Genomic DNA, 16738 nt, shown 5'->3' on the forward strand with positions numbered 1-16738 from the left:
TTTCTTTGCTACCTCCATGTTTTTTTACCTAGCATTGTGTGCTCTCAAAGAAGAATAGGTTAACTGTTTTTTTTTTTTTTAAGTTGTCTTCTAAATTCAGCTCAGGCGGTTCAGCTCTTGAGGACTTCTCTACTATACTCATAGACTGAGTAAATTACTCTCTCCTTTGTATCATTTCTTTTTTTTTCCTATTTTATGCATACATAGTAGGTGTATATATTTATGGGGTACATAGAGATATTGTGAAACAGGTATACAGTGCATAATAATCACATCAGAATAAGTATTCATTACTTCAAATGTTTATCATTTCTTTGTGTTACAAACAATCCAATTATACTCTTTTAGTTATTTTTAAATGTACAATAAATTACTGTTGACTGTAATCATTCTGCTGTGCTATCAAAACTTAGGTCTTATTCATTCTGTTTTTGTACTCATTAACCACCCCTGCTTCGCCCTGCAACTACTCTTCCCAGCCTATGGCAACCATCATTCTGTCTACATGAGTTCAATTGTTTTAAATTTAGCTACCACAAATTAGTGAAAACATACAAAATTAGCCTTTCTGTGCCTGGCTTATTTTACTTAACATAATGTCCTACAGTTCCATCCATGTTACTGCAAATGACAGAATTTCATTTTTTTATAGCTGAATAGTATTTCATTGTGTATATGTACCACATTTTCTTTATCCATTCATCTGTTGAGTGGCACTTAGATTGCTTCCAAATCTTGGCTACTGTTAATAGCGCTGCAATAAACATGGGAGTGCGGATATCTCTTCAATATACTGAGTTCCTTTCTTTTACATATATAAATAGCAATGCCTAGGTATTTTCTTTGTAGCTTTATAAATGTGATTATTTTCTTGATTTCATTTTCAGATTGTTCATAGCTGACATATAGAAATGGTGCTTATTTTATATATTGATTTTGTGTTCTGCAACTTCACTGAATCTGTTTATGAGTTCTAATAGTTTTCTATGAAGTCTTGAGGTTTTTGCAAATATAAGATCTTATCTACTGCAAACAAGGATAATTTGACTGCTTCCTTTCCAACTGGATGCCCTTTATTTCCTTCTTTCCCTCCTTCTCTCCATTTTTTCTTTCTTTCTTTCTTTCCTTTCTTCCTTTCTCTTTCTTTTTCTTTCTTTCTTTTTCTCTCTTTCTCTCTTATCCTTCTCTCTCTCTCTCTCTGTCTCTCTCTCTCTTTTTCTTTTGGTTGCTTTAGCTAGTACTTCCAATACTGTGTTGAATAACAGTGGTAAAAGTGGGCATCCTTGTCTTGTTCCAGGTCTTAGAGGAAAGGCTTTCAGTTTTTCCATGTTCAGTATAATGCTAGTTGTGGGCTTGCCATGTTGACGTGTGTTCCTTCTATACCCAGATTTCTTACAGTTTTTATTATGAAGGGATGTTGACTTTTATGAATGCTTTATTCATCATTAACTGAAATGAACATATAGTTTTTGACTTTCATACTGTTGATACACTGTATTACATTGATTGATTTGTGTATGTTTAACCATCCTTGCATGCCAGGATAAATACCATTTGGTCATGATAAATGATCTTTTCAATGTGTTGCTTGTTGTTGAATTTAGTTTGCTAGTATTTTTTTGTTGAGGTTTTTTGTTTTGTTTTTGTTTTTGAGATGGGTCTCACAATGTTGCCTAGGCTGGTCTCAAACTTGGGCTCAGGTAATCCTTCCATCCTTGGTCTCCCAAAGTGCTGGGATCACAGGCATAAGCCACTGTATCTGCTCATTGTTGAGGATTTTTTCATTAATATTCATCAGAGATATTGGTCTGTAATATTCTTTTTTTTGATGTGTCCATGTGTGATTCTGGTATCAGGGTAATAGTGGCCTCATAGAATAAGTATAGAAATATTCTCTCTTCTTCTATTTTTTGGAGTAGTTTGAGTAGAATTAGTATTACTTCTTCTTTAAATGTTTGGTAAAATTCAGCACTGATGTCATTAAGTCCTGGGCTTTTCTTTGTTAGGAGACATTTTATTACAGCTTTGCTCTCATTTATTGTTATTAATCTACACAGGTTTTGGACTTTTTCTTGGTTCCATCTTGTTAGCTTGTATGTATCTAAGAATGTGTCTGTTTCCTCTAGGTTTTCCAATTTTTGGTCTATAATTGCTCATAGCAACATCTAATGATCCCTTGAATTTCCGCAGTATCTGTTATAATGTCTCCTTTTTCATCTGAGTTTTTTTTATTTGAGTCTTCTCTCTTTTTCTTTGTTAGCAAAGCTAAAGATTTGTCCATTTTGTTTATCTTTTCAAAAAATAAACTTTTTGTTTCATTGTTTTTTTTGTATCAGTGGTCTAATCTTCCTTATTTCTGCTCTAATCTTCATTATTTCTTTCCTTCTACTAATTTTGAATTTGATTTGCTCTTGCTTTTCTAGTTCTTTAAGATGCATTATTAGGTTTATTTGAAATTTTTCTACTTTTTTGATGTAAGTGCTTATTGCTATAAACTTTCCTCTTAGTATTGATTTTGCTGTATCTCATAGGATTTGTGTGTTGGGTTTCCATTATCATTTGTTGCAAGAAAATTTTGAATTTCCCTCTTAATTTCTTGATTCAGCACTGGTCATTCAGGATCATATTGCTTTATTTCCATGTGTTTGTATGGTTTCCAAATTTATTCTTATTGATTTCTAGTTTTATTCCATTGTGGTTACAGAAGATACTTAATATGACATCACTTTTTTGAATTTTTTAAGCCTTGTTTTGTAGACTAACATATGGTCTATCCTTGAGAATGATCCATGTGCTGAGGAGAAGAATGCGTATTCTGTATCCATTGAATACAATGTTCTTTAAATAATCTATTAGGTCCATTTAGTCTATAGTATACATTAAGTCTGATGTTTCTTTGTTTATTATCTGTCTTGCTTACCTGTCCAGTGCTAAAACTGGGGTGTTGAGGTCTCCAGCTATTATCATATTGGGTTTGTTTCTCTCCTTAGCTCTAATATTATTTGCTTTATATATCTGGGTCCTGCAGTGTTGGGTGCATATATATTTAAAATTGATAGATTCTCTTGCTGAATTGACACCTTTATCATTATATAATGATCTTTTTTATCTTATAGTTTTTGTCTTGAAATTTATTTTGTCGTATATAAGTATAGCTATTCATGCTCTTTTTTTGGTTTCTATATGCATGGAACAGATTTTTCCATCTTTTTATTTTCAATGTGTGTCCTTAAGGATGAAGTGGGTTTCTTGTAGGCAAAGGATCATTGGATCTTGCTTTTTATTCATTCAGCCATTCTGTTTTTTGATTGGAGAATTTAGTCCATTTAACTTCAATGTTATTATTGATAAGTAAAAACTTACTACTGTAATTTTATTATTATTTTCTGTATGTTTTATGGTCTTTTCCTTCCTACCTCCCTTCCCTCCTCCCTTCCCATCTTCCTTTATGTGAAGGTTATTTTCTCTGATGGCATGTTTTAATTTCTTGCTTTTTATATGCTGTGTATTTGTTGTTAAGTTTGTTGATTTGAGGTTACAGTGGTGCTTGCAAATAACATAATCCATTATTTAAAACTGATGGCAACTTAACACTGATTGCATAAAAAACTCACAAATAAGCAAAGAGAAAACTCATAAAAACTCTACACTTTAACTTCTTGATCCTCACTGTTTAACCTTTTATTTCTATCTTATTATACTCCCTCTGTGTTGAAAAGTTGTTGTAGTTATTATTTTTGAGAAGTTCAACTTTTAGTGTTTCTACTCAAGATATAAGTAGGTTACGTACCATAATTACAGTGTTATAATATTCTGTGTCTGTGTACTTAGGATTACCAGTAAGTTTTGTACCTTCAGGTGAAAGATTTGTACCTTACTCCTTGTTAACGTCCTTTTCTTTCAGATTGAAGAATGCTCTTTAGTTTTTCTTGTAGGAAAGGTCTGATATTGATGAAATCCATGAACTTTTGATCATCTAGGAAAGTCTTTTCTTCTTCATTTTTGAAGGATATTTTCACTGGATATACTACTCCAGGAAAATGTCTTTTTCTTTTTTCCTTTAAATATATCATGCCACTCTCTCCATGCCTGTAAGGTGTCCACTGAGATGTCTGCTCCTGGATATACTGGAGCTCCTTTGCATATTTTTTTTCTCCTGCTGCTTTTGGGACCCTTTCTTTATTTTTTCATCTCTAGGAGTTTGATTATTGAATGTCTTCATGTAATCTTATTTGGGTTAAATCTGCTTGGTGTTCTATAACCTTCTTGTTCTTGAATACTGATGTATTTCTACAGATTTGGAAAGTTCTCTGTTATTATATGTTTGAATAATATCCTTTCTACCCTTCTCTCTCTCTCTCTCTCTCTGTCAAGACTCTTTAGATTTGCCTTTTGAAGCTATTTTCTAGATCTTATAAGCCTGTTTAATTTTTTTGTTTGTTTACTCTGACTATGTATTTTCAGTTATCCTATTTTCAGGCTCACTAATTCTTTCTTCTCCCTTATCAATTCTGCTATTGAAAGACCCTGGAGCATTTTTCAGTATGTCAATTTAGTTGTTCAATTCTAGAATTTCTGCTTGATTTAAAAATAATTATTTCCATGTCTTTGGTAAATTTCTCTGATAGGATTCTGAATTCATTTTCTGCATTATCTTGAATTTTGTTGAGCTTCCTCAACATAGATATTTTGAATTCTCTGTCTGAAAAGTCACAGATCTCTGTCCCTTTATGATTGGTCACTGGTGCCTTATATAGTTTGTTTGTTGAGGTCCTGTTTTCCTGGATGGTCTTTATGTTTGTGGATATTTGTTGGTGTCTGGGCACCAAAAAGTCAGGTATTTATTGTAGTCTTCACAGTCTAGGCTTGTTTGTACCCTTCCTTCTTGAGAAGACTTTCCAGGTATTTGAAATGACCTGGGTGTTGTTATCTAAGTCATATCTGCATCGGGGGTATCCCAAGACCAGTAATGCTGTGACACCTGCAGTATCATAGAGGTCCTGCCTTTGTGGTCTTGGGTACGATCTGAGATAATTATTTGGATTACTAAGCAGAGACTCTTGTTCTCTTCTCTTACTTTCCCCCAAACAAATGTAGTGTCTCTCTCCATGCTGAGCTGCCTTGAGCTGGGGTAAAGAGTAACACAAGCACTGCTGGGCCACAATCACTGGGACTGTGCTTGGTCAGACGTGAAGTGACCATGGCACTCAGTCTCACCCAAGCCGTGTGGCAAGTATTGCCTTGCCACTGTTTTTTTTTTTTTTTCATTTTTTTATTTATTTTTTATTATTATTATACTTTAAGTTTTAGTGTACATGTGCACAACATGCAGGGTTGTTACATATATATACATGTGCCATGTTGGTGTGCTGCACTCATTAACTTGTCATTTAGCATTAGGTATATCTCCTAATGCTAGCCCTCCCCCTTCCCCCCCCACCCGACAACAGTCCCCGCTGTGTGATGTTCCCCTTCCTGTGTCCATGTGTTCTCATTGTTCAATTCCCACCTATGAGTGAGAACATGTGGTGTTTGGTTGTTTGTCCTTGTGATAGTTTGCTGAGAATGATGGTTTCCAGTTTCATCCATGTACCTACAAAGGACATGAACTCATCATTTTTTATGGCTGCATAGGATTCCATGGTGTATATGTGCCACATTTTCTTAATCCAGTCTATTATTGTTGGATATTTGGGTTGGTTCCAAGCCTTTGCTATTGTGAATAGTGCTGCGATAAACATACGTGTGCAAGTGTATTTATAGCAGCATGATTTATAATCCTTTGGGTATATACCCAGTAATGGGATGGCTGGGTCAAATGGTATTTCTAGTTCCAGATCCCTGAGGAATCGCCACACTGACTTCCACAATGGTTGGACTAGTTTACAGTCCCACCAACAGTGTAAAAGTGTTCCTATTTCTCCACATCCTCTCCAGCACCTGTTGTTTCCTGACTTTTTAATGATTGCCATTCTAACTGGTGTGAGATGGTATCTCATTGTTGTTTTGATTTGCATTTCTCTGATGGCCAGTGACGATGAGCATTTTTTCATGTGTTTTTTGGCTGCATAAATGTCTTCCTTTAAGAAGTGTCTGTTCATATCCTTTGCCCACTTTTTGATGGGGTTGTTTGTTTTTTTTTCTTGTAAATTTGTTGGAGTTCATTGTAGATTCTGGATATTAGCCCTTTGTCAGATGAGTAGATTGCAAAAATTTTCTCTCATTCTGTAGGTTGCCTGTTCACTCTGATGGTAGTTTCTTTTGCTGTGCAGAAGCTCTTTAGTTTAATTAACTCCCATTCACAATTGCTTCAAAGAGAATAAAATACCTAGGAATCCAACTTACAAGGGATGTGAAGGACCTCTTCAAGGAGAATTACAAACCACTGCTCAATGAAATAAAAGAGGATAGAAACAAATGGAAGAACATTCCACACTCATGGGTAGGAAGAATCAACATCGTGAAAATGGCAATACTGCCCAAGGTAATTTATAGATTCAATGTCATCCCCATCAAGCTACCAATGTCTTTCTTCACAGAATTGGAAAAAACTACTTTAAAGTTCATATGGAACCAAAAAAGAGCCCGCATCACCAAGTCAATCCTAAGCCAAAAGAACACAGCTGGAAGCATCACGCTACCTTACTTCAAACTATACTACAAGGCTACAGTAACCAAAACCGCGTGATACTGGTACCAAAACAGAGATACAGACCAATGGAACAGAACAGAGCCCTCAGAAATAATGCTGCATATCTACAACTATCTGATCTTTGACAAACCTGACAAAAGCAATGGGGAAAGGATTCCCTATTTAATAAATGATGCTGGGAAAACTGGCTAGCCATATGTAGAAAGCTGAAAGTGGATCCCTTCCATACACCTTATACAAAAATTAATTCAAGATGGATTAAAGACTTACATGTTAGACCTAAAACCATAAAAACCCTAGAAGAAAACCTAGGCAATACCATTCAGGACATAGGAATGGGCAATGACTTCATGTCTAAAACACTAAAAGCAATGGCAACAAAAGCCAAAATTGACAAATGTGATCTAATTAAACTAAAGAGCTTCTGCTACTGTTGATGTTTATTCAAGATCCAAGGGTTCTTTAATTAGCAAATGATGCATCCTGCCAAAACTGTGTCCTTCCCTTCAAGGAAGTGGGTTCTATTCTGGCCCAGGGTGTGTCTAGAAATGTTATCCATTTGGGAACTAGAGCCTGGAATGGGAGGCTTGGGACTCTGCCTGTTGTCCTACCCTACTGTGTCTGAGCTGGTCTCAAAGTTGCAAGAGTGTTCTTTACTCTCCCCTCCCTCTCTTCAAGCCCAAGGAAGAAGTCTCTCCCAGAGCTTTGAGCTGCACTACATGGTGTTGGGGGATGGGTAACTTAAGTGCTCCCTTGGCCACTGTAGCTGCTCACCCTTCTGTATCACTTCTGATTACTATATGATTTTTATTTAACATGCAATACTCCATTTATAAAATAAACAACATATTTTATGCATTAGATAGAATGTTTATGTTTCAGTCAAACTTGGCATTGTGATAGAAATATAACTGCATTTTATTTATAAAACTTACAAAGTGGTTTTATTCTTATAGTGCCTTATGTGATGCTTTCAACAGCTCTACAAGGTAAGTCAAATATTACCCTTCCTTTAGAGATAGAGAAATGAGATTCACAAAAGGGCTTTCCTCATATAGCAGAGACAAATAATGTGAACTCAGTTTTCTCACCCTAATGAGGTGCCATAAATGATATACCATATAACATCATGATATAACATATGCCATCTCAAGATATAAATTTCATAGTGTATGATATAATGTCTCAGATTAATAGAGAGGGCATAAAGCAAATGTTTTGCATAGGACATTAAATCTTTTTAAGAAATGAATGTAATGCACTATTTCATAAGAAGGCACACTTACATTTCTATTAATAATTATATCCATTAAAATAAAAATGCCAAAATTATCTGTTAGAGAGTAAAATAAGAAAGGCTTATAAGCTTTCCCATCTCCAACTATTTCCTTTTCCACATTTTGATCCTGAGGATGATTATAATGTCCTAATTTCTATTTTGGTAAGTAGGTTTTCAGCAGGGTTCCCCAGAGGCCCAGCAAGCTCAGGCAGATACAAAAGCAGCTGCATCCAGAAAAGTGTTAGACACCAAGGAATTCATCTAAATTCCTTTTTGACAGCCATTCTTCGGTTTATTTAACAACTTTTGGAGACTGAATCCATTAATAAATGTCATGATATCATTTTATTTATTCTGTAACTTTCAAAATCAGAAAAAAGTGAGATTAGGTATAATCCTTTAGAGTGCATGATGAATATTCAGTTTGATAACTTCATTCATTCAAATCTAAAGATACAGGCTTTCACTTTCAGAAGAATATAGCTATTGGTATTACAGGGAAAAGCTACATGGGGACCAGGCAAATAAAGAATTAATTTTAGAAATTGATAACCCTTCACATATTAAGAGGAAGAACAGCTTCTCTTCATACTGATGTTTTTCTATTAAGTCATCTATTAAAAACCCTTGAGTTTATTATGAGAGGATTTGTCATGGACAGTGGCATTAACTAAAACCCTTCATATGCGTCAGGATTCTTTTGTGCATATCCATTAAAATCTTACTTTAAAATGATAGAAAATAATTTTAAAAGTATGGCCGGGTGCGGTGGCTCACGCCTGTAATCCCAGCACTTTGGGAGGCCGAGGCAGGCGGATCACGAGGTCAGGAGATCGAGGCCATCCTGGCTAACACGGTGAAACCCCGTCTCTACTAAAAAAAAACACGAAAGAATTAGCTGGTCATGGTGGCAGTCGCCTATAGTCCCAGCTATTTGGGAGGCTGAGGCAGGAGAATGACATGAACCCGGGAGGTGGAACTTGCAGTGAGCCGAGATCGTGCCACTGCACTCCAGCCTGGGTGATAGAGCGGGACTCCGTCTCAAAAAAAAAAAAAAACCAGGAAACTAATTTTAAAAGTATCATCTAGGTTGGGCACCGTGGATCACGCCTGCAATCCCAGCATTTTAGGAGGCCGAGGCAGGTGGATCACAAGGTCAGGAGTTCGAAACCAGCCTGGCCAACATGGTGAAATCTTGCCTCTACTAAAAATACAAAATCTGGTGGCAGGTGCCTGTAATCCCAGCTACTTGGGAGGCTGAGGTGGGAGAATCATTCGAACCTAGGAGATGGAGGTTGCAGTGAGCCAGATCGTGCCATTGCACTCCAGCCTGGGCGACAGGGTGAGACTCCATCTTAAAAAAAAAAAAAAAAAAAAAAAAAGAAATAAAAAAAAGTTTCATCTAATGTAACTGGAATACTACAGATACTGAGCTCCAAAACAGTGTAATCTGAGGCCAAACATTGAGGGTCATTAAAGACATTGATTCTTTCTATATTTTTAGTCACCATCTTTGAGACGTTGCTTCTTCAACCTGTGTGGCAAGATGGCTACAGCCTTTATAGTATTACGTTCAGAGAGGTCAACGTCCATAGGAAGGGGTAGAGTGGTCTTTCTTCATCTTTCTTGGGAGTGTGGAGACTTTTGCCAGACTAATCCCCACCCAAGTGACTTTCCTCCATGATCAGAATTGTGTCACATGAACATTTTTCTGGATAGGCGAATCATTGGCAAGGGTGAAATGGGTGCTGGGAACTAATCATAATGTCCATCACATGCTATATTTTAGAGTGTTTCTTTGAATCAGAGTAACACAGCTCTGTACTCACTGCAAGTGAGTTAAAGGAGAGGCCAGCCAAGTTGAAGGTAGTGCAGGTTTAATGTAGAGTATCAAAGCATATGGCCATTAAAAGTCATGGTTAGACCCACAATGATGTTATGGTGTTTTCTAAAGGTGTGGAAGAAATTTGGAAGTCTAGCTTCTCGTGGGCATGGGCTTCCTGAAGCATGCCCCTTTGTTAGCAGCAGCATATAAGGCCATTTTGATATTCTAGAGCATGAGAAACTAAAATCCTTTACTTTCTTTTTGGTGAAGAATCTACCTCTTTCAAACCACTGGATTTATAGAGGATGAGAAGCAGCGTTAAAAGTTTATTTTCTTTAATTCTTATCAGCTCTGTGTTTTTTGTGTTAAGTCCTACTCACTTAGAGGAAATAAATATCCTTAGTTCACCTGAGAATAAGAAAACAGGTCTCTAATCAGACCAATACAAACATAAGCTCCTTTTGATGCCAACAGGCAGAGCAGTTTAATAATTAGTCTCCCAACTCAACCCATTTCAAATACACAATGAAGCAAAAAAAGAATGGAAGCTGCTCAAATTATCTACTGAAGCATGGACTGAACTGGGACTAGGAATGAAGGTGAGAAGGTTAGTAGGTGCAGATGTGGGCAAAAATATAATCGGGGAAAATATTGCCTGAATTGGGGGAACTCACATTTCACATAGCAAACTAATTTTCTGCTGAGTAACACTGGCCACATAAATAAAGAAACATTTTTATGAGCCATCTGGAAGCCCACATCATGTTACCAAATCATGTCAAACTAATTCATCTTATGACATGTATATTTTAACTCTTTAACAACTTATTTAGACTTCACCTGGAATTATGATTTTTAAACTGAACTCAGCTGCAGGTTCTCAGAGTTATACTACTTTGGGGTAAACATTTCCTTTTTTCTCAGTTTAAGACTAGCAAGTGATAGGCAATATTATTTCAGTGCATTTTAATGGAGAATATAAGATGAGAATATCCAAAAATTAGATCATTTGTTTTAGAATGATAGAATGTGCTCATTGGTGTGAATATGATAGAAAGACACGGAACATCACCATGTGGAATATAATTATTATTGCTATTATTAATATTTGATTAATATTCAAGTCTGTCACCAAGACTGGGCAGCAACAAATTCTTCACTCTCATTGTTTTCCAGAATATTTCCTTATATGTCTTAAGTATTAAGATCTTTGTTTTTAACTTATAAAATATCTAGTACACGGATATAAAGGGGGTAGAATAGAACCCCACACTTGAATTATTCAGTTTGTCAAATAAAGTTTTACTTAACTTCAAAGTTATGAAGAAATAAGAGGCAAATAATAAGAAAACTGTAATCATGACACTGAGGAGACACTGCTTGTTTCCCTCTTTGTTTCTGGGATTCTAAGGATTTCCCTAAGGAAATCAAATTTTCCTTCTTATCATTAAGCCTCATTTCAGAACTTGGGGTTTTGGTGGAAGTGGTTGTATAATTTTATTATCTAAAAAATAATGGTGTTGACTATATAATCCCTTAAAAGAACTTCTTTTTTAAGAGTTAATATGAGGAATTTTTCTTAGAGGGTAAAAGAACTGGGAACTACATAATGAACTGCAGAGAGGAGTATGGTGGAGCATTATAGTGTGACTTGCTTCTGGAGACTAAATCCCAGTGAAAACTTCTGGGGAGACATGGCAAATAGTAGAGGGAGGAAGAAGTCATAAACAGCTTGCTGGATGAGGTGAGTTTTCACTGCTACAACGTAAGATTAATTTGTAGAAGACTAGCTTTTCCAAGTGGCTACTTAAATTTCTACTTTGATGTGTAATTGTAATTTTAAACTGAACATGCCCAAAATTAAACTCTTGCCTTACTTCGCTTTCAAAATGACTTCTCTTCTAATCTGCATTTGAACAAATGAAACAGCACAGCATCAGCCCAAAACCCAGGAGTTGCTTTACTTTATCTGTTTTTCTCATGGCTGACTTCCAATTCATGGAAAGCTCTTGTGATCTCTATCTTTAAAATACGTTGTGAATTTGACCACTACTCACCACTACTTGTTAACACATTAATCTACCAACTTCCCACATCTGGATTATTATAATTCCTGAATTAACTTCTCTATTTCTATTATTTCTTCCTAAAGTCAATTTTCCAAATAAAATTTAAGGTCATCTTTTAAAAATGTACATACAAACAGTTCACTCTCCTGATCAGAACCATAATATGGAATAATAAGAAGAAAAGTGCTCCAAGTTCTGAGACAGTTGTATATCACCTACCTTCTCAACTTCATGAAAATCTGTCTCGTTATTCTCTCCCCTCATTCACTCCGGTTCAGCCCTCTTCAACATCAGCCCTCTTGCTATTCTTTAAAAGTAAAAGCTTATTCTTAGCCTAGGCCTTTGCCTTTTTTTACTTCCTCTATAAGATTCTCCTCTTCCTTAGATTTATTCATGTCTCTATTTCCTCTTAATAAAAGCCTTTATGTTAAGGTGGTCAGTTAAAACAGCAATAATGAATAATGTGAAACTTATATTTCTGGTCAAGATAGATTATCAGGAACTAGATTTATCTCCAAACAAAAACAATTTATAAAGTACACAAAATGTATAAAAAATGACTTTCAAATTATTGGACATTAGGCAACAAAGGACAGTAGTTTATAAGATATGGAAAAAAATGAGAGAAACTTTACAATTTCCATCGCTTAATGGCTCTGATGCATATAATTTGCATTAAAGGGTGGAGAACTTAGGCAAGTTCATTATACTCAGTGAGGCAAGAAGATGGAAACAGCATTCTGTGGAAGCAAGGGTGGTGAGAGTTAACAGGATAAAGTGCCAGAGAGAAGAAAACTACACAGGCATAATGCCAGAGATCTCTACAGGGTCCTCTTCCAGTATTTAGTTAAGTACCAATCAACATGTAAAACTACCCAAGGTCAGAGAAAGAACCATGTGAAAACATTAGAAAGAACAACGACCAGCTATTAACAAAAGGCAGGAATAGAACCTGTTTTCAACAGAGTAGAGACCTCATAATTCACAAGAAATTAGTCAGACTACTAAAAAGAGCTTGCCTTAGTAGTAGAAAAATTTAAACCTTGAATAAAAGTTACTCTGCCCCCCCAACAAATCTTAAAGCAAAACCCAGAAGTGTGTTAAATAATATTTTTTGGAATACAAAAAATATTCAGCATTACAAACAGGCAAAACTCACAAGGACTTGCCTCCAATAAAAAATTACTAGAAATGGCCTGTAATCCCAGCACTTTGGGAGGCAGAGGCGGACGGATCAAGAGGTCAGGAGATCGAGACCATTCTGGCTAACACAGTGAAACCCCGTCTCTACTAAAAATACAAAAAAAAAAAAAAAAAAAAGAAAAAAAAAGAAATTAGCTGGGCATGCTGGTGGGTGCCTGTAGTCCCAGTTACTCAGGAGGCTGAGACAGGAGAATGGCATGAACCTGGGAGGCAGAGTGTGCAGTGAGCCGAGATCGTACCACTGCAGTCTAGCCTGGACAACAGTGAGAGACTATGTCAAAAAAAAAAAATTACTAGAAATGTAAAGAAGCAGTAAATCATGGCTCACAATAAGAAGAAATGTCAGTGGAAAGGTAACCAAAAATGACACAGATGATAGAAATAGTAGACAATGAAATTAAAACAGTTAAACAACTGTATCCCACATGTTCTTAAGCTAGAGAAAAGACTGAACATGATATAAGTAGAGACATAGAAAATAGGTTGGGCACGGTGGCCTGTAATCCCAGCATTTTGGGAGGCCGAGGCAGGTGGATCATTTGAGGTCAGGCATTTGAGATGAGCCTGACCAATATGATGAAACCCCGTCTCTACTAAAAATACAAAAATTAAACAGAAGTGGTGATGTGAGCCTGTAGTCCCATCTACTGGGGAGGCTAAGACAGGAGAATCGATTGAATCCAGGAGGCAGAGCTTGCAGTGAGCCAAGATAGTGCCACTGCACTCCAGCCTGGGCAACAGAGGGAGATTCGGTCTCAAAAAAAAAAAAAAAGAGAGAGAGAGAGAGAGAGACATAGAAAATACATAGAAGAAACAAATCAAACTTCCAGGAATAGAAATTACAATGTTGGAGATAGAATATACTAGATGGAATTAATGGCAGATCAGACACTGCAGAAAAATAAAACCTTTGAATATGAAGGCTTAACAATGGAAACTTTCCAAAATAAAACACACAGAGAAATAAGAACAAGGAAAAATAACCAGGGAAATCAATAAGCAGTTGGACAACTTAAAGCAGTCTAACATGCTTTTAGTTGGAGTCCCTGAAGGAGAAGAGATGGGAAAACATAAACATAAAATTATATGTGTGTGTGTGTACGTGTGTGTGTGTGTGTGTGTGTGTGATACAGTGGCAGAAAATTTTGCAAATTTGATGAAAGTTATAAAGTTACAGATCCAAGAAGCTCAATGAACCCTAAGCATAAGAAAAATGAAGATAACTATAGCAAGGAACAACATAATCATATCGTATTTTTAAAAAATAATGACATAATTTTTAGGTAATCAAAGGAAAAGATAGTTTGTATAAAGAAAAACAGAAAGATGGCAAATTTTTCATTGAAAACATTGCAAGTAAGGAGACAATCAATTTAAGTCAAAAATGAGGGAAAGAAGTCTGCTGTCAATAGCTCTATTTAACATACACTGAAGGTTCTAGTTGGCACAATCAGTTAAGAAAAGAAGTAACACATATCCAGGTAAGACAAGAAGTAAAACTGTCTTTATTTGCATATACCATGACCCGTCAATAGAAAAAATGTGATTTAATCTACAAAAAGACTACTAGAACAAATCAGTGAGTTTAACAGTGTTGTAAGACGTAAGATTATTATGTAAAAAATATTTCTACTTCTATAAACTAGTAAAGAACAATTGAAAATTGTAATTATAAACTGTTATTTACAATAGCACCACAAATACGAAATACTTAGGATAAATCTAGCAAAAGATGTGGTTGACCTATAAGCAGAAAACTGTAAAAGTTTGCTGGGAGAAAATAAATTACTTAAATAAAAGGATTATATATTGTTCATGGATAGCAAGACTTGATACTATTGCAATGCTAATTTTCTCCTAATTGAACTATAGATCCCAATTTAATCCCAATCAAAATCAGAGTGGATTCTTTTGTAGAAACTGACAAGCTAATTCTATAATTCATATAGAAACGCAAAGAATATAGAACAGACTGCACAACTTGTAAAAAGAACAAAATTAAATAACTTATACTACAAGACTTTAAAACTTACCATAAAATTAATGTAATCAAGGTAATATATTAACATTAAGATACTTTGATTAAGGGAAGAGAATGGTGTTGAGAAACAGATTTATACATATATGAGTAATTGGGTTTTGATAAGGTTACAGAGATAATTCTGTCGAAAAAAGTAATGTTTTCAACAAATGGTAATGAAAAATGTGGATACCCATATGCATAATTCTATGCTTCATATCATATACACAAATATATATTATAAACCTAAACGTACAACCTAAAACTAGTACTTCTAGAAGAAAATATAGGAGAAAAATATTTGTAGTATTAAATTAGGCAAAATTTTCTTAGATATGACCCTAAAAACATGATATATAAAAGGATAAATTGATAAATTGGACTTCAAATAATTAATAACTGCTCTTCAATAAGCATCTTAAAGAAAATGAAAAAGCAAGCAATATATCAGAATAAAATATTTATAACTATATATCTGATAAAAGATTTGAATCCAGAACTTACAAAAATTTTCCAAACTCAAGAATACAAAAATCCATTTAAAAATGGACAAAAGATGTCAATGGACACTTCATCAAAAACGATGTATGGATTAAATATTAAAAGATACTAATCTTCATTAATCATTAGGGAAATACAAGTTTAAACTACAATGAGATACTACTCTACATTTGATAGAATGGGTAAAATTAAAAACCAGCCACACCAAGCAGATGTTAGTATGTAGAGCATGTAGGGTTATGTTAAGGTGACCTATTATAACTTTGATTTCATGTTCTAATATTTCCTCACTAGAACACGGAAATACAATAGATTTTTGTGATTAGATCTAGTATTCTATAGCTTTGTTAACTTTTCTTAATTTCTCACTTATTTTTGTTGCTGTTGTGGATTCCATAAGGTTATCTACATCTGCCTGCTGTTTTGGAAAGTATTTTTAGGCTTTATCTAGGTTTATTTGCAGAGTGATTTGTGTCATTAATGATATCTGTCAGTGACAGGTAAGGAAGCCGTGGGGCAAACATATAGCTCTTTTTATTCCTAATTGATGCTAATTCCCACTTCATATAAATAAGAAAATTAAGTCTCAGAGAGGTGAAGTGATACATCTAAGTACAGTAGAAGTAAACCAACTTGTGTGCATTCTTCCTTGATTTAAGTACAGTTTTTAGTATGCGTCCCACTAACTTCTCAAAGTCTTGCTGAAATCTCATTTTTCTTTAGAAATAATTCAAGCCTAGTCTTCCCAGATATAATTGTTTTATCCTTTCCTTGTGGATACATTGTCCTTAGATCATATCTGTATCATGACCTATATCTTAATATTTATTTCATTTACTACAAGGCAATCCTCTTAGGTGGGAAGTGTACATACACACTACATTATCTTTAACTTTTTAAAAAGGTGTTATTCCTTATAGAGATATCTATGTGGTTTAAAAAATAGGCAAATCACAACAATAACAAAATCCTAGAGATTAAAGGGTATTGATCACACACTACCTTATAAGGTATCCATTGTAAAGAACAATTTCCCTTCCTTTGCACTAATTAAGTTGCCTTAATATAATAGAAGCTGACTGAATTCAAACACATTTTTAAATCTTTGGAATATAAATTCTTTATAAACCAAAAAATTGAACTTCTAATGTTAGAAAACCCACACTGAAGCAGGCTAGTGAAAGGCATA

This window comes from Hylobates moloch, unplaced genomic scaffold (assembly GCF_009828535.3).
Source record: "Hylobates moloch isolate HMO894 unplaced genomic scaffold, HMol_V3 SCAFFOLD_11, whole genome shotgun sequence".
In the NCBI taxonomy this organism is placed as follows: Eukaryota; Metazoa; Chordata; class Mammalia; order Primates; family Hylobatidae; genus Hylobates; species Hylobates moloch.